The sequence below is a fragment of the Cyanistes caeruleus genome, chromosome 7 (assembly GCF_971803275.1).
Source record: "Cyanistes caeruleus chromosome 7, bCyaCae1.hap1.1, whole genome shotgun sequence".
Classification (NCBI taxonomy): domain Eukaryota; kingdom Metazoa; phylum Chordata; class Aves; order Passeriformes; family Paridae; genus Cyanistes; species Cyanistes caeruleus.
In genome coordinates, this window is record NC_141707.1 from 18978153 (window position 1) to 18996635 (window position 18483).

At 42.0% G+C, this 18483-nt stretch overlaps 1 protein-coding gene across 6 annotated transcripts in view; it reads right to left on the bottom strand.

Moving 5' to 3' along the window:
• Positions 1-10516, bottom strand: part of OSBPL6 (oxysterol binding protein like 6) — an 87304-nt gene extending 76788 nt beyond the window's left edge. For 4 of the 6 annotated variants that reach the window (XM_086896678.1, XM_086896673.1, XM_086896674.1 and 1 more), the window contains exon 1: positions 10005-10094. The gene's annotated coding sequence lies outside the window, so the exon portion shown is untranslated. Of the gene's footprint in view, positions 1-10004; positions 10102-10218 lie in introns of those variants that run through there. The other 2 variants (XM_086896676.1, XM_086896675.1) reach the window with 2 other exon arrangements.
• Between the last annotated feature and the right edge of the window lie 7967 nt (positions 10517-18483).

The window sequence follows — 18483 nt, forward strand, 5'->3', positions numbered from 1 at the left end:
AACATTCACCCTCTTAGTTGAACAAAGGCTTTTAAAATGCACCACAGTTGCATCACTATTCGATTATTTAACTTTTAAGTACAAGCAATGGCTGGCAATGAGAATGACAAGCACTAAGTACACACTATACAAAACAAAGCTAAATTAAAACCAGCTGTCTGGGAAACACACAGAAGTCTGAGAAGACTGGAAGCTTCACACTTCATCATTTATCTTTTAATGGAAAAAAATGACATTAACTGAAAATGTATTGATTTTCTGTGCTGTTACCTGTGGGTAGCTAAAGATTTTAAATTCATTTTTGCAGCATACCAAGATTGCTTAAAAAGAAAAATTTCAGAAAGCTCTGCTTGAATTACTTTTTGAGTCCCACAGCACATACAGACATTTATTTCTGTTCAGACTTGTACTTCTAAATGAGAAACCAGCATTTGGAAGTTGCACCATTACGTTTAAATCTGCTTCAGCATGGTTGAGATGTACAATCAACCTTGACAGAAACACCAACCTAAAGTGCAAAAATATTTCACCTGCTGCCATTAAGAAACAGCACCTTTCACCACCTCTAGGTGTAAGAACTGGTAGGAAAATAACCAATTTTCCTTGGTATACTTACACTGTGACTATCCAGGCCTCTTCCTTTTATACTGCCAGCCCCTGGCACTACCCCCCAAGGATCTCCCGAGATTTTAAGGACCTCAGGGGAAGCACACAGACGTGGCAGCTGGAGGGAACAGGCATGGAGCATCACCAGCCTGGCCAAGGGGACATGATTGTGTCGCCAGGAGGAGCAGCGAGCCTGGGCACAGCTCTGGAATTCCGAGAGCAGTGAATTAAGGGGTGGGGACTGACCTGTGGAGGACAGATGGAATGATAAAGAGGGCAAGAGCTGTGGAAGAGGGCTCAATGCTGGAAAGCCAGAAGTGATGAACACACCCCTGGTGCATTTGGGTTTAAAAAAATTAGTTTCAAAATAAGTTTGTATTCATTACATTTCTTCATAAGGAACTAAATTTCACCTACAAACAGATTTAGCCAATGTTGGTGGTTTTCTCAGTGTTATATCACACAGCTATGACACATTTTTCACGGCTAACTACCCAAGAATCAGCCAAGAAAGCAGAACTATATGTTCCTCAAGATCTCTGCAGCCTAAAGAGCAGTTTGTTTCCACTAGTTTTCAAAATGGGAATGCTGCCATAGATGTTGAAGTATAAAATTCCTGAAGCTGCCATACTCCCCACAACCACGTTCAGTGTTTCTCAGCACTGAGAGCTGTGCCCACAACCAGACAAAACAGAACACAAAACAAAAGCATAGTTTTGAACTCTGTTCATTACCTTTGAACTTATGCAATGACATCAAAAAATAAAACTTCTTTGTTATGAGACACTTCCCTTTTTCTAGAGAGAGCTGTGAGCCTAATTACATCAATCACAGCCTAACTAGTTCTGGTTTACTGTACGTAAAGCCCCTTGACTTGATGTTAGCCAGCATACTCCTGTTCCCCTTAGGGGAAATTCATCATGTTTAGCAAGTTATTGTTATTATCTACCTACATTTTACAAAGCATTATTTATTACTCCATCTTTGAAATCATTTTTACTGATTTACTACAAAAAGACATGTGAAAAAGAATGAAGAAAATGTAGAAGATTCTTAAGTCAATGGATTTATACTTAACAAAAGAATTCTGTGTAACCTTAAAATAATTCAAATAGTCAATAATATTGACTATTAATACTAATGGTATAGTAAAGAGATTCAGCACAGATTTATGACTGAGCTAATGTGCTCACAAAGTTAAGAAGAAAGCATAAAAATCTGAAAACACTGAATAAATCTTTAAAAATACTGAAGAACATTGAGGGGGAAATCAAATAATGAATATATCAGAAGGTAATTACACCAGAAATACCGTAAGGTGGCAGGGAATAATAGTATCTCTGTCCCTTTGCACCACAGGCTGGCAGCCAAGGGCCAGAACAGCTCTGGGCTCGGCAGGCATCAGAGCTGGGGGCAATCCATCCATCCATCCATCCATCCATCCATCCATCCATCCATCCATCCATCCCTGTCCCATGCACTGCCCTGGCCCGGTGCAAGGTAACAGTTTGAGTAACATTCCAACTATAAAATGTGCACATGTCACAGAGGACAAGTGGGTATCTGGACCTATAAAGGTCGTACAGCTGGGAGGAGAATGAGGCACTCAGGAAAGCACAAAACATCAGCAGAACTATGAGCAGCAATCTGTTACACAACCTTTGCAGAACTGGTCTAGGCATTTCAGCTGGGAACCTAAAACCCAATGGTTTTACTAAGGAAAAATATCACAGCTTTAGGAAAGGCCACACAACAAGGCTGTTTTAGCCGAACCTTTGTAGATTAACATTACATTGTTTAGGCCAAAACACTATGAAAGCCAAAAGAAATTGATAAGTAGGGATTCATTAATTTTAAAGGCAAAAAATCTGACACCCTCTCCTCTTCCTAAAGTAGTTCAGAAAGTTTAAATTTGTAGCAGGAAGACAGACACACACAGCTCCTGTTATGGAAAGGGAAGGTGCTATGAACCCAAGCTGCCATCTCATTGCTACATTTCAGAGCATCTGCAGATCCAACCACAACCTTTGCATCACCAGAAATGGAAGTTAAAAAGCATTTATCATAGATTACTTCTGAAGTTTTTTTTTCCTCCCCTTAAACTCACAGATACTGCACAACCATGTTGAAGAGTCCTGTGAGGGTCTCAGGGTTGGTCAGTTGAGCTAATTCTAATCCTCATTTCTGACTCAGTTTGAGGCCTCCCCAATAATCCCCTATCCACATCAAAAGAAAGAACAACCATTATTGTATTAATTAGAGACAGAAGCCACTTTTTTATTAATTGTAAGCTCTGTCACAAAACAGTACTTGGGGTGACTGGGCAAGAGACAGTTTGCTAAATAAAGAAATTACCTTGTTTGGGTTTTTTAAAGATTATTTTGCATTGCAAATAATAATTGCATTGCATGTCACTGAATACTGAAAACTGACCATGGGTTTTGTATGTAGGCTACGCTACCAATTATTAGGAGAACTGAGAAAAGCCTGCTCAGTAGAACAACATATAATTTACATTTAGCTTTCCACAGCATATTTGCACACCCACACAATATAGGTCACAGTTAAGGAGAGTTAGAGAACTCTTTTTTTCCCCTTCAGTCAGAGAATGCTTTATTTTTGCCCATGATTATGTCACACGAGAATATTACACCAGGTAGCAACTGTGAACTGCCTGTACTTCCTAGAAGGTACACACAGAAACAGAGTTGTCAGGCACAAGTGAACATGGAAAGACAACTTGTATTTAACTGGCAGAAAGAAGGGGGAAAAGGAGATGGATTTTAGAATTCTTCAACCATTACACAGAAAGAAGAAGAATTTGTCTGGCTACAGACAGACTCATCCTCTGACTGCTCTACAGCTCTATTTCATATCATTCCTATCCTTCTGGTTTTGGCACGCATCTTATGAAGCCTGTTCTCCAGAAACAGCATAATCTCCAGAAGCACGGATTTAAAGCAGAAAAGCAACATCATTACTTACCAGAGGGATGTATATGCCATGCTCACATTGGGGTCAGAGGGACTTCAAGATGACTCAACACCAACTGCTGCTGTTTCAGATCTCAGCAAGCTGTTTCATGGTGAAGCTTCTTCCTTTTAACTATCATTTCCACCATTAGCCACCACCTTCTCACCCAGTTTACCCACTCTACTCTGCAAGAAATATTTGTCACTAAACTAACCACTCCAGCTTCCCATTTTCAAGATGAAAGTCCCTTTATCTGGTCCATTTCTTGCCATTTCTGTAGCTCTCCATCAGTGATTCTGCCTTTCCATTTTCCCTAAATCTATCCTTACCAGGTGACAACACAGCTAACCGGCTTCCTAAATATCAGCTTCTAAAAAGAAATAAGTTGTTCTCCACCATTTTCCATGAAAATAAATTAATTAAAGAAACTTATCTTCTGGCTAAAATCTCAAAAATCATAATCTAAGATCATGAGCCACAGTCTCACTGGTTTATTTTCTCTCCCACTTCTCCTACAACACTGCCATTTCTTTCCAAAGAAGGTTGAATTTGATTTTCAAAGGCAGAAAGGAAGAAACAGTTAAATGCTGTTTTTTTGAAAAAAGATAAAAAGGGTGCCAGGCATCCCTGAGTAGGTCAGCTCTAAAAATCCTAATAAAATAGAAGTAAAGAAGGAGCTAGAGTGCACTGGCAGTCCCATTGCAGATGCAGGTTGATTACACACAGGAGAGACACAGTAAAGGCAAAGGTGAAACAGGAAGAAGAATCAGCAGCCTGGAACCATTCCTGTAGGATATTAACAGAAACTTCTATTGACCCAAATTGCATTTAACATCACCTTATTCATACTGGGTTTGTCACAGGGGAAGAGGTTGGGGTGGCAACAAGAATTGAGAGACACCACTGTATCACATATTCTGAATAAAATAAAGTCATATCATGTTCATCAGGATGAGTGTAGCATTTCTATCCCAGCTTGTCTATTCCATGATACACAAAAATCAAGATCCAGGTGACCCTGCCACAAGAGACCCTGAGGAACAGAATGCTCACTCCAGCTGCTCAGTGTGTCCAAGTCCTGACCAGTGGCCTGGACCTCACACCAAGCTGTTCCCTTCCAAGTGGCAGAGGTATGTGCATGGCCCCTGTCATGCCCCCCCACACCTAGGGATACTGCTTTAACTCCCTCCTCATTTATTTATTATTTAGCCCTTTCTCATCTAAACTGTTGGCATGAGCCATGAAAGCCCTACCAATTCCACTGCCCATACCTAAGGTCAATTAGCAGTCACCACCAAGGTTCCTGTAACTCTTTGGTCTCCCACCACAAACATTTTACAGGCAGCAGGAAGTTAGGAACTGCTACAGAACAAAGTCCTTCTATTGTTTTTCATTTTCCAGGGTTGATCAGGTCAGCTGCTGCTGGGCAGATGTCACCAAGGCCTCGTCTGTCTGAGCAGGTAGGCTTCACTCCATGGCACAGGGCTCATATAGACTCTTCTTTGGGCAACCTGAGCTTGTTAGATTTTCTGTTGAGAAATGTTTCAGTTCATCATCTGAAAAAGTGTATCACATGCCAAGATAAGGTTTCTTGAAATCGATCTTTAGATCATTCTTAGATAAATGTTACCTACTTTGGGTTGACTTGTTTTCAAAACAAAGCAATCCCAGATCTGTGCCCTGCTGTACTGGTGTAAAGGACAAAATGCATCATTTTAACACCCCTGCATCCTTCACAACCATAATTCACTAATTTAATTGAGAATAACATAGGCTCTAGAAAAGCCTCATACCAACAGAACAGCATTTGCATTAGAGTGGGACTGAATTTGGTACCACATAGACATCTGTCAATCCAGCCTTTTAAGCAGAGAATCCACCAGTGCCTTTGCATCTCTGCTAGAAATATGTAAATCAATAGGGACTAAGCATGACTTTTGTGATTTTCACAAGTTTCATTAGAATGGAAAAGTACTGAGGAGTTTACACAGTTTATAGGCTAGGAGCATTTCCACCTCTCGGTTTCCACTGGAAAAAAAAGGGAAAACAAAACTAGTTTATATACTGTTGTATTTATTCGTATCAGAGCTACAAATGTAAGCAGTCAGATCACACTGTTAAAGATCATAACCAAGACTGCTATCTGCTAAACTCTGAGTAGATTCAACTTGCCCACCTTATTCTCAGCATGTCAAAATAAAAGGGAAAAGATACATTGGAATGGGAGGATGGTCTAAATTCAAAAAATGTGAAATATTTGATTGAGAAACACGGAATCTTTTAAATATGCCAAGGGGCTGGACTCCATGAAACTCACACAGAAACCATTTAAGCAGCCAGTCTTCAGATTTGTCAGAAAGACAAGCTTGGAAATCCACCATCTCCCTACCTGCTGCCACCACCCATAACTGTAAATAGCCCTCAGCGCAGACTGACACATTTCACTTGGAACCAGCTTTAAAACTATCTGGAAGTTCCACAGGGTTAAAACATATGTATATATGCCAGAAAAAGAATCAATCTGAGTTTCTGAGCACTATCTATTTTTCACTGTTAATAGAAAATTAACATTTTTCTGGGTATCACCTATAATGACAAAACAAAACTACAGAATATTTTGGTAGGAAGGACTCTTTGGGCATCACTTGAGCCAAATCTCTTTAAAAAAGGGGAAATGGCAACAAAACCAAACCTGTTTTTTCCCCTCATTTAAAAATTGTCTCTAGTATTTTGATACTGTTCACTTTTTTCCTCCCTTAATCTTAGCAAGCCTACGCAGCCCAGAAGTTTCCCTAGAAGACACAAGTTTGACAGCGAACACAGGGTAATTCTTCTGGTGCTCTCTCAGTTTCCACATTTAGCTGTTCTCCCTTTCACTGGTTTATCAGCTGTCAGCACCAAAAGGTTCTTCCATCCTTTTTCAACTCTTTCAAAAGGAACAACCCCTAAAGAGGGACATGCTAGAAACACCATTTATTAGGACATATGCACCAACATTTAAAAACACACAAACTTCTAACTGCCTCCATGTCTGTATTCTAACTTACAAGAAATAGCTGAAAGTTGTAGGTTTGTATTTACAACTCAGAAAACCTTGGTATGGAGACAGTGAAATTAATTGCAAACATAATAACGCTGCTTGTAGCATAAACTCTACTAACAGGGGGCCTAAGACAACAGCAATAGCATAGGTGGCAATGGTTTTAAGCTAGAAGAGGGTGGATTCAGACTAGATACAAGGAATAAGTTTTCTTTATGATGATGGTGACAAAACACTGTAACAGTGAGGTAGTAGGTACCCCATCCCTGGAAACAGCCAGGCCAGGTTGGATGGGGCTCTGATCTAGCTGAAGAATGTCCCTGTTCATTGCAAGAGGTTGGATGAGCAGACCTGTCATGGATCCTTCCAACCCAAACCATTCTAGGACTCTATAGATACATAATCTTTAATATTTCATAACATTACAACCAAAGTCAGCTCATGTTACCTGGCCCCTCACTGCATAGCTTTCTTTTCACCAGATTTGTGGCAGCTGGAGTTTCTTTTATAAGACCAAAATCAGATTTTAAATTTACCAGAAATCCAACATTCCTCAAATGGCCTAAGCATGTTTACTTGCATTTGTGTATTGTACCTGTTTCTGCTTCCTTCAACACCTACCTTGTTGATATGACAAATTCAACAAACACCCCCCACCAAAAAAACCCCAAATGTAAGCATTTACTTTAGTATTCCACTGTGAAGGATTTTTTTTTTTTTAATCTCATTAAACTTAGCTTAAGAAAGAAACACAAGCCTGAAGGAAATTCTTGGAGAAATTACTTTTTGAAATCTAATTGCCCAGAGTAATATTTCCCTTGAAAATTACCTACAGAAATTGCTGCCTTTTCCCATACCAGGATAATCAAAATCTTTAAAACCAGAAAACATTAAGTTATGAGAGAAAAACCAAAAAACTCCCAGAAATCTCTACGAAATGTTTAAAGTGTTCAGTGTTTTTTAAAAATATTAGAAAACACAGGAGTAATGTACAAGTATTTGCTACCCTGTGGCTAATTAAACTGTCAGGACAGGCTTGTTTTATACAAACACACACATTAAAAATATAAACACACACAACTTCAGCGGTGAAGCGCTGGCAGTTTCTTCCCGTCTCCCACCGCAGTGACAGCAGGTTCTCCAGCGTGGCACAGGCACAGAAGGCTGACTGAAGTCCCTTAAGAAATACAGCCCTCCTGAGAATAAGCCCCATGGTAAAGCAGCATAAATTCTCAGGGAATAACCCATGCTGATATCACATGTTTTTGGGAAAACAAGAGCAAAATCATTCACTTCCATCTCCCTAAGAAATCCATCGTTAGACTGTGGCTCAGCTGAAATGACAGCATACACAACCACACACACGTGTGCCAGAGGACTAAAGGAAGAAGTAGGATGAACACTCTGCTCTCATCTCCAGAGTGGACTGGAGAAAGAAGTGGCAAAGGAGAGCAGTCTCATGTCCACCACCATTTGCAGTAAAGCAGGAGGCCAGGGACTGCCCTATTGCACAAGGCACAGAGCTTTAACTTTCCATAGCCACGGCACCTTTGTAATAATGTCCAAATGGCTGGTCAGAAGCACAGTAACTCTCACAACTGTGAGTAAATGTTTTTGATGGCTGTATAAAAAACACATCTGAGCATACAGACATACAGACTACAGCCCTTCAACACCAGCACTTGGGAAAAAACCCCACACGTGTTCCTACAAGTACATGCGACCCAATGTTCGCACCACAGACATTTATGAATAAGCTCCCAGAATGGGCTAAGAGCAAAAAATTTCCAGCAATGAGCAAGGCTGCAGACAAGGCCCTCAACAGCACAGCTCTAAGCGCTCTGGAGGATCTGGGAGTGCAATAGCAAATTAATGGGAAGTGGAAGAAGCATGCTTGATGAGCTACTGTACAACAAAGGGCACTTCCTTTAGCCTTCAGTAGCAAGGGGAAATGTTTAGGATGTACACATCTCTGTTAATTTATCTAAGGTGGAGAGAAAAGATAGTCTCCTTGTGTAGTTTTTAAACAAAAAGAAAAGAAAACTGTATTTACTATATATACATAAAAATGCTCCACTAAACATATAAGATCCATAAAAATGCCATCTACTTAACCTCTAAAGGTCAAGGTCATGTCATTTACACCAAGATAAAAAAGTCTAATTATAGTATCTACAGATGTATGGGCAAAGGCTGATTATTAGAAAAGAACTATTATAAACCAAACACAATTACACTGCAGAGAAACCATTAGATACTTGATGAGATTTTAATCTTTGAGCTGGTATCATTCTGCAAGTTAATCATCTAGAGAACAGAAAATCTGTTAGGAATGCAATTAAATGTACTAGTTCCATTAAAATTGAGCTTATATAGTTAATTGTAGTCCTAAAATAGCAATTTCCTCACACCTTCACTAAGCATTTTTTTTCATCTACTGAGTAATAGTCTATTTAAGGAACACTTTTCACTTAAACTCTCAAATAAGATTCGTGAATACTTCTGTTCTCTCACGCTACCCCATACAAGTTGCACTGATGTTTGCTATTCGACCTTGGTTTCCCAATTTGCTCTGAGAATTCCACCAAGGTCTTTTGTTTCAGTTACTGTTAGTCCATGGTACCTGCATTGCTGAAGCTTTCGGGAAGAAAATCACCAATGTATCCTTCCAGCACACGACAGCAATTAGAAACTGACATGAAATGACGAGCCAATGGCAAAACTCACGTCATACAGTCAATTTAAGCATCAGCACCTCTGGCAAATACATGATTTCCAAACATCAGTTTTAATGAATGTTCAAAGTACTTGGAAGGGATTTGCAGCCTTGCTAGCAAATTGGAAATACAGGCCGTTCTTGCCTTCTTTGGAGAGAAACAGAATGAAAACAAAACAAAACAAACAAACAAAAAAAATCCTAAGAGTGCATCAACTTGGCAATAGCTCATCTGCAACTGAACCTCACAGACCGCACAGTTTATTGGAGTATTTCAGATTGCTCTGCAGGGAAGAGGGAAAAGATCAGGGCTTCGGGGAGCGCCAGGGAAGCCGGGGCTGACACCGGCGCATCTCTGCGCGGATGCCGTTACGTAACCCCGGTCCGCCCCCCCCAGGTCCCGATGCTCCGGCTGCGCCCCGGGGCCGCAGAGCCACGGCCGGGCCCCAGCCCCAGCCCCCGCCCCCGCCCCGGCCGCGGCCCCGGCCCCGGCCCCGCCGCGCCCCGGCCGCTCCCGCCTCCCCCGGCGGCAGCGCCGCGCCCGCCGCGGCACCGGCACCGCGCAGCGCCCGCCGAGCCCCGGCTCCGCCGCCGCCCGAGCCGGGGCTCCCCGCACGGCCCGGCCCGCCGCTCCGGCCCGCGCCCCCAGCGCCGCCGCTCAGCGCCCACCTCCTGGCTGGGATCCGCGGCGCATCCCCGCTGCGGCCCGGGAGGCTGCGCCCCGCCGCTCCCGCTCCCTCCCGCCGCAGCTCCCCGCCCGCCTGACGGAGGCAGGGAGGCAGGCAGGGAGGCAGGGAGGGGGCGGGCAGCCGCCGCCGCAGCCCCGCCGCGCCGCCCCCCGCCCCCGCCCGCTGGCCAAGGTGCCCTCCGCGGCCGTACCCACCTGCGGCGGGCGGCGGCGCGACGGGCCCGGGCACAGGGCACCGGTACAGGGCACGGGTGCCGGGGACCGGGCTGAGGAGGGGCTGGCGGCGCAGGGATGCTCAGCCGAGCGCGGCTGCGGCTCTCCGCGCAGCGGCGGGGCGGCGCCGGGGCTCGGCTCAGCACCTCGCCGTCCCTCCCGCAGCCGGCCCCGGTGCGCCCAGCAAAACCCCGAGGCGGGTGCTGCCGGCGTGTCGGAGAAACGGGGCAGAGGCGGGGACCGCGCACCGGGCTTCGGTCATGACATCAGGTCTGGAATTTAACTGGAAAGCACGTGGGCAGCAGCGGGGCTGTGCTGGAGCGAAAGGGACCTCTGCCAGCGGCGGGAGATGGTGTCAGACAAAGGGGTGCCGCCGAGGGACAGGGCTGTCAGCAGCAGCCTAAGGGCCTTTCCCCACCCGGGTTTGGTGGCACAAGCACGACCAGCCTTGCACCGTCACCCTCCCGCAGTGGTCACTGCGTTAGCTGATCAATCTTTGTCATCCGATAATGGGATGCTGTAAAAAACCATTAGGTGCGCCAGAAATCTGTCGTAGAAATGACTCCTCTGATTTAACTTGTATTAGGTTTTGGGGGTTTGCTTTGTTTTGGTAGGTTGGTTTTCTTGGGGAGGGGGAGTTGTTCTTTCTTCCCTGTAGATCCTCCATCACAGCTTTTACAACATCCTTGATAGCTTAAACACACCTTTGGAAAGGGGAAGCTGGACTGCCTTGTGTAGAGAACCCGAGGAGTGGAACAGGTCACCCTGCTGTGGGGCAGCCGGGTTGTAGACTCATCTGACTGGTTAGTGACTTGCCTCTGGTCCTTCTGCCTGGTCACTCCCTGTCACCAGGGCTGGCACACCTCCTGCCCTCCAGAGATGGCTCTGAGGCCTCTCTTACTAAACTGTACTCCAACTATTTACATCCCCCACCTCAGCCCTGCTCTCTGGTTCATGGTAACAAGATTGGAAATAGATTTTGTCATCCAAGAAAATCAATTTAGATCCCTGGAGAACTAGATGCCACTGCCAGCAAATTTCACTAAGAGAATGGGGGAAAAGGGCAAATACCTCTGAAAAAAAAGTAGATTTACATCATTCTATAAATTATTGAACCTACACTATTCAATAGGCAAAGACAGGCTGTGTGATGCTGGTTTATGTTTTCCCTATTTCTCAAACTAGCAGTTTCAGATTTGGCAGTATCACTATGCAGTGAAGGATCATTTTTGGCAGCCTGGCATACACAAGCCATAGTCATTTTCCTGTTAAAGCAGAGACCTCCATAGAAGGATCCCTTGACACAGTATTATTTGTGTAACTTCTCAGATAAGCTTGTTGGAAAAAAAGCTTTGTTCTTTTGGCTGAACCTGCAGGTCTCATTTTCAATGTGGTTGATAAAGTTAGGAAATCATTAAGTAATATTTTTTTTTTCTTTTTGGTGTTCCGTTTCCAAGAGCCAGAGCAGGAAAAACATTAAGTGGGACTTTGGTGGGTGTCAAAGTTTTCATGTAAAATCCACAGAAAGATTAAGTACAAAGCCGCACACATTATAGAACGCATTTAAGATGAGATTTTAAGAACACAATGACTTTCCCCCAGTTAAGGTGCAAACAAGGAAATGTGCCAAAGTCAATAGTATGGATATTATTTACCAGTAAATGCAGGGGAAAGGGGAAATGCAGGATAGAGAGAAAAATAAGGAAAAGGAAGCAGGGAGAGTCGGGAGGGAAAAGAATGACAGAGACATCGCTGTGATAGAAAGGTAACAGCACCCATGGATCCAGACAGCATCTTGTTACTTCTGGTCTTCTCCCTTGGAGAGGAGGTGGCATGAAATGTAGAGTTCAGTGGGTTAATACATTCAGGTGTCCATGGGAATGCCCAAGCACCTCCCCTCCATGGGAAGGGATGTTTTACACTGTCTTTTGCAACACTGGATGTGTTTGCAACATTATGGATCCTGTGCAGTCCCTTGATGGAAGGCCTCAGAAATGAGTCTGAGCACTTTGGGGTTCTTTGATAGCTTATGATCCCTTCTAACACATGGCAGCTGCCTCTGACAGCAGCAAAGTCAAGGCAGTCAATGCCTTATCACAAGGGATGCATGCCTGTGAATGTCCCGTGTGGATGTGACCTGCCCCCGGAGGGGTTGCAGGAATGTTACAACTGGGCCAGCTGTGTGCCATACAACTGGCATGGTAAAACCATCCCTTCTCTGCAGGGTCTGCTTCTCATCCCACTCAAAGCCCAGCTTGTAGCCTCCGAAGGTGGTGTTCATTCCTTCTGTCTCACCACCACCACCTCCCCAAAGCCTCTCCCCATTCACCCCCACAGAGGGAATAGTGCAAACGCAGCCTCAGCAAATGAGTCTGTGGCTACCGCTCCCCCCGCCAGACCCAGCCAGAGCTGATGTTCCAGCACAGCTGCTGCACTGGCTTTTCTTGTGGATATACTCTTCTTCCCTAGCCTTGTTTACTTCTCCTTAGGCCTGAGATAATTGGACAATAGTACCACCTTTATCTTACTTCAAGTTCCCATCAGGTACCCTCACTCACAGTTCAGTTTCCCAGATTTGGGCGGGGTGGGCTTCATGTGGCTTCTTTGGAGACTTCGCCATAGCAGGCAAAGTCCTTTGATGACCATAACAGTGTTTAACAAAATTATGATTTTTAAGTCTCTTACAAACAATACCAGGAACACAGTCACTTATTTTTCTTCTAAAAGAAATAAATAACAGGGCAGGGAGATAGAGGTGTCTTAAGGTTCATTCAAAAAATACCACTTCAGACAAGAGGTCACCCAGCATCTGTGACCTGAAAGAAATTCCAGAAAACTCTATTGCTAATTAGCTTACTTGTTTCTGAACAATTTATTCTTTAATATTCTCTAATGATCTTGATACCAAGTTCTTAAGTGGCTATTCTACAGAGTTTGGGGGTTTTTTTTCACCAATTTATCTATACTTAAACCAAAGAGAAAAAACATGTAGAAGGGCAGGTTAAATATTGTTTCAAACAATGAAACTAATTTAAAATAATAACTACGTAACAGTTATGTTACATAGATGGTGGATGATAAAGTGCTGTGCATACACACAGATAACCTCATCTAAGGTCTTCATTATATAGAACTGATTCTGTAGGCATTCCCATTCTTTAAACCATGCAGCAGGGAAGTTTACTAAATATAAAAGGAAACATTTGCTTACCGGCCTTATGCTGAGGCTAAGCAGATCTATGGACATTGAAAATATTTACTTACAGAACTTTAAGAAAATACTTCTTTTTCTCCTGTAATAAGCAATATTGTTGTTTCATTGCTGTCATTTATTGTTAGGGGGATGTATGTTTGGCAAAACTGTACCCTTAGACAAGGCATAGGTAAGAGACACGTTTTTAATAAAGATTTTTGTAAATTACACCTTGCATTTTTGCAAATTCACTGAATTATGAAAAACTTTAAGAGTACAGGAGTAATAACCAGTGAACAGAAGTGCTTTGAAGAAAAAGCATTGAGTACCAAAGTTGTGTGTGTGATAATAACCAAGTTGGGCAGAGGGAGACCTTGGGCAGGCTCATAGCAAGCAGAAGCTGTGAAAGGATAAAGGCAGGCACCAGCAGATGGAAAGTGGATGTGCCCTAGGGTAGGGGAGTGCCACAGGAGTGAAGAGCCATGTCCAGGAACCAGAAAGCACAGTTACCCCTTGGACCAGGATCCAGTAACCAGATCAACATCCCTTTTTTGACAGATACTGACCACCCAACACATTACTTTCCTCTTTGAGTTCTCTTTAGGGCTGAATTTCTTAGAATACTTCTAGATGAGCACTGTTGCACCTAAATACCTAAAATGACTTGTGTGAAAATAAATTTCCTGATGATGCAAAATTACACATGGAGGCAAAACAAAAACTGACTCTGAGCAGCCGTAGAAAGATCTGTCAATAGTGAGCAATAGGGCAATGAAATGGTGGCTGAAAGTCTATGTCAATAACTGTAAACTAATGTAAACAGTAATGAAAATAACCCTAACTAAGCTTACATAATAATGGGCTATAAATTAGCCTTTATTACTTGAAGTCATTGTGAGTAGTTTTCTGCCAACGTTGTTTTGCTACTCAGTAGTAGTCCAAAAGGCAAACAGAATTAGAAATTGCTTCAAAAGGAGCAGAAAACAAAGTAGGAAAGCTCATTATCATTTCCTCATGGAAATGTCTTTGCACTTGCATGCTGTGTACAGATCCAGTTCCTTCATATGATAATGTGAAACTAGAAAATACATGTGTGCAGCTGAAAAAATATATGCAGAGGTATGGGAGTGCTTATATGTGAGGAGATAATTTCTAGCTGAAGAGCAAACTGAGAAAGGATTGTCGTTGGATCTATAAAACCCCAGTGATACATAGGAGGCTGACAGTAAGCAATCACGTGCTGGTTTTTATCACACACCACCTTGGGAAAACTGAGTAAATGATCAGGCAGAGGGAAAAACTTTTTCATACAGAGTGTTATTAAATCAGATGCCTTGCTTCCATACTAAACTGTGAAGCTGAAGGGACAGAGGTTTTTAAGCTGGAGTTATACAAATGATTGAAGGACAGCTGTAGGCACAACAATTTCCTTTGCAGTTCCTGCTGAAAAGGTGCCTATCCACTGCCTGTTAACAGTTGCCAAAAAAAGGATACTCTATCTGCCATTTTCCCTGACATCAGTTTCCCAGCACCATAGAGAACAGGACATCAGGTTAAATGAACCTTTACGCAGTCCTGTACAGCCATCCAAATGGTTTATTCTTTTCTTTCTGTACAGTTAGGTGTAAGAAACCAGAGAAAAGCAGCATCCCTACATATGAAAGCATACTCCTGCTTTTCCCCATCTTCCCTGGAAAGCAGTCACTTAGTTCTTGATCTTTCCATTTGGGTGTTTTTCCATTCCCCTGAAGAGAATTTGGGAAAACTGCTTTTACCTTTTCAACATTTTGCTCTTCAGTTTCTGTAGTGATAGTCCATATGCACTGATTTCATTTCAGTGCCATTTTCTACTATCCTTCGTACAAGGTTGGGGCAGTATATAGCAAGAGAGGCATAATAACATAATGTATGCATTGAATATGTCAAAAATACTTTCCATCTTCATAGATGATCACAAAAAATAAAATCTAAACTATTCTTGGACATCCCCAAAGGAAAAAGGAAAATTAGGTCTTCTCACTGAAGAAACTGCAAAGGGAAATAGAAATACCCAGAGATGATTTAATGAAGTTACAGGTAATCCCTTACATAGGTAATAATAATTTACAAGAATTCTATTTAGACTATCCCTATTAAATAAAAAAAAAACGGAAACCTGAAAAGCAAACCTGAAATGCAGTTTGTCAGAACTCCAAGAATCTCTGAAAGGCAAACATGATAAATCAGCTGGAGTGGTTCAATCTCACAGTAACAAACTCTATATGGCTGATAGTATAGCTAACTATATCCACTCACTGATAAAGCAAATTTTGTTTCACACTTGATTTTAGCAGTGGGTAGTAGTCCCACGGTCTCATTTTCAGCACAATGCATGGTTTCTTTACTGTGTAGAATGCAACACCAAAGCAGTATAAAGACTTTAAGCTATACATTTTAAAAAACAGAGAAAAAAATCTCTGGTTGGAAGTGTTGTAACTACAATCCTTATAACCCTGCTGGCTATTACCAGCCCTCTACTTTCTATTCTAGTCTCAGTTCATTCAAGCTTCAGTATTTAAAGGACTTTTCCTTAGGAACTCCACTAGAATAGCTTTAAAAGGGTCACAGTGGTACAGTTTCCTCTGCACACTCTGAGAACTACCTAAATAATTTATTTTTCCAAAGCAACAGAGATTACCCAGCTTCAAAGAGTTTGAGAGGGTCTCCAGGATAAATTCCAAGAATGCTGTTATGAGCATTATGAATGCATTGAGGCTATTTTTGTATCCTTGGTCTTTAAACAGGCAAAGGGTAAAACTGACTGTGATACCTGTTTATGGATAATCCATAACCATGTCTAAACTTCTGGCCATAATTTTAAGTAGCTTAGTTGGTATGTTACCACATAGAAGAAAGAAATTTTAATGTCCCCCAGCATTATTATAAGAAGTAAATTCAGAATAGAAGTGAATTTTGTGGACTTGATTAAAATGTAAAAATATCAGTGGGTCAAAACATGCACTGCATGTATTCCCATGTCATTGCCTTTCATTTTGTTTTGCTGATAAACATAACTTCATTCCTGCTATCCTTAGCTATAACAGACATATTAGAAAGGGGATTTAGTGTGCCCAGCATGAGGATAGTCAGCATTCCACTACTTAAAATAACTTTCAGCCATCTTGCAATTTTATTTGTGAAGGTGCTTATAATTTCAAGCTTAGAAAATATTTCCAGCATATATTTGCATTTCCAATAGTTTTTATGTCCACATACCCTGTTAACATTGCCCTGTATCTTTTAAAATGGCATTTGAAAAATTTACTCACTAGCACTTTCCAAAGACAGAACTTGGTCAGAAGAGCTGGAAGAATTCCCAGGAAACTTCTGTACTCCCAAGCTCAGGATGTATAAACACTTTCTCTAAATATAGAGTAGGGTCTGATCAGAAGTTAACTCTTCAGTCTTAATAAAGTCTTGCAGATATTGGTATCAGATACTGTGTATTAGATATTGCATGTTAACATTGGATTTGGATATCCCACACTTTGTGCTGAAAGAAGCTCCACCTTCCCAAGGTCTGCGGAAGTTCAATAAAAATTCCTAATAAAAGAATCAAGGTATGGGAGCAGGCAGATGTACACCATTAAAGTAGATTAAATCAAAGTCTTGTATCAGTATTTAATTTATCATTAATTCATTTTACTTTGGAGAAAATTTACCACTATAACAGCTGTTCCAGTCTGACATTCTGTGGAAAATTTGACCAAAATCTTTGATGAAGTTTTAAATGAATGTTTAACAATTACAATTTAAGTTCAGGAAAGTGGTATGGTGAGAATATATGTTTTCCTGAATTGAAGCTGTGCACATAATCACATGCTGTATTCACCTTCAACAGCTTCCCCTTCCTATCTGATTATTCTTCTGTCTCTCACCTACTGCCACAGTAACTGAAAGAGTGGAGGTGCCTGGTATTGCAGCAGTTAGATAATCTCTTTGTAGACATCATAGAAAAAACATGACAGCGTGCCTTGGGTCAGAAAAAGGGCTCTGCTTCCATGTGAGCTTCTCTATTAGAGGTCTGTGCCCCCAAAGAAAGGTCTCAAGAGCCCCAGGATGAGGGGAACTCTGACTCACAAATCTCATTCAGGATGCACAGCCCTCTTGAGAATGGCCTTTTCTCACTCCATGATCAAAAGTACCTTCATGTAGATATTCAGGCAACATAAATCAGTAACTTCCTGCAGTTACACAAACAAGGTTCCTCTGCTGACCAAGCGGTTATGACTCAGTAAATAGATAAAATTATTTCTACTGGACATAATTTAGTGTGATTTGTGAAATCTGTATTATTTTCAAAGGTACAAAAGTCTTGTTCAACACCAACAGAAACTACTGCTGATGAACACAGTTGGAATCTAAGTCACTTATAGGTAAGCACGTTAAATTCTACTTGCCAGCATTAAAGCACTGATACTGCAAAACAGCACACCAAAAACCTCAGACACAGTTTTGGTCAATTCACTCACCAGCATTAAAGGGAATTATGAGTGACACAGGTTTTTTTCCAGTACAGGAACATAATGATCATTCTCACAGCAGACCAAGTTTTAACTTACCAACTAAATTGGGGATCTTGGCACAGGAGACTCATCAAGAGGCCAATTCTACCATACAAATGAGAAGCTGGGTTTTTTTCACCTGCCTATACAGGGATTCTCAGCATTTCAGCTGGTACTGTGCAGATCCACCACACCATACAGGTTCTGCAGCATGTGTCAGGCCCTCTGTACAAGTATGGTGTCCCTCCATGTTCACAGGACAGGACTGATAGGATGGGAAAAAAATAAAACAGCCAAAACCAACCAAATAAACAGAAAACACAACACACCAACCCAAACTGGAACTTTCTCAGGGGAACACAAGAGAAATGGCAACATTCCTTACAACCAAACTTTTGGGCTAGAGTCCGAGCCAGGATCCAATTCTCTACGCTTAACCATAAATCTGTTTTTTCACTAATTTCTAACAGCTACACCAAATTAAGCAGAAATTTTACAGCCTGGTTAACC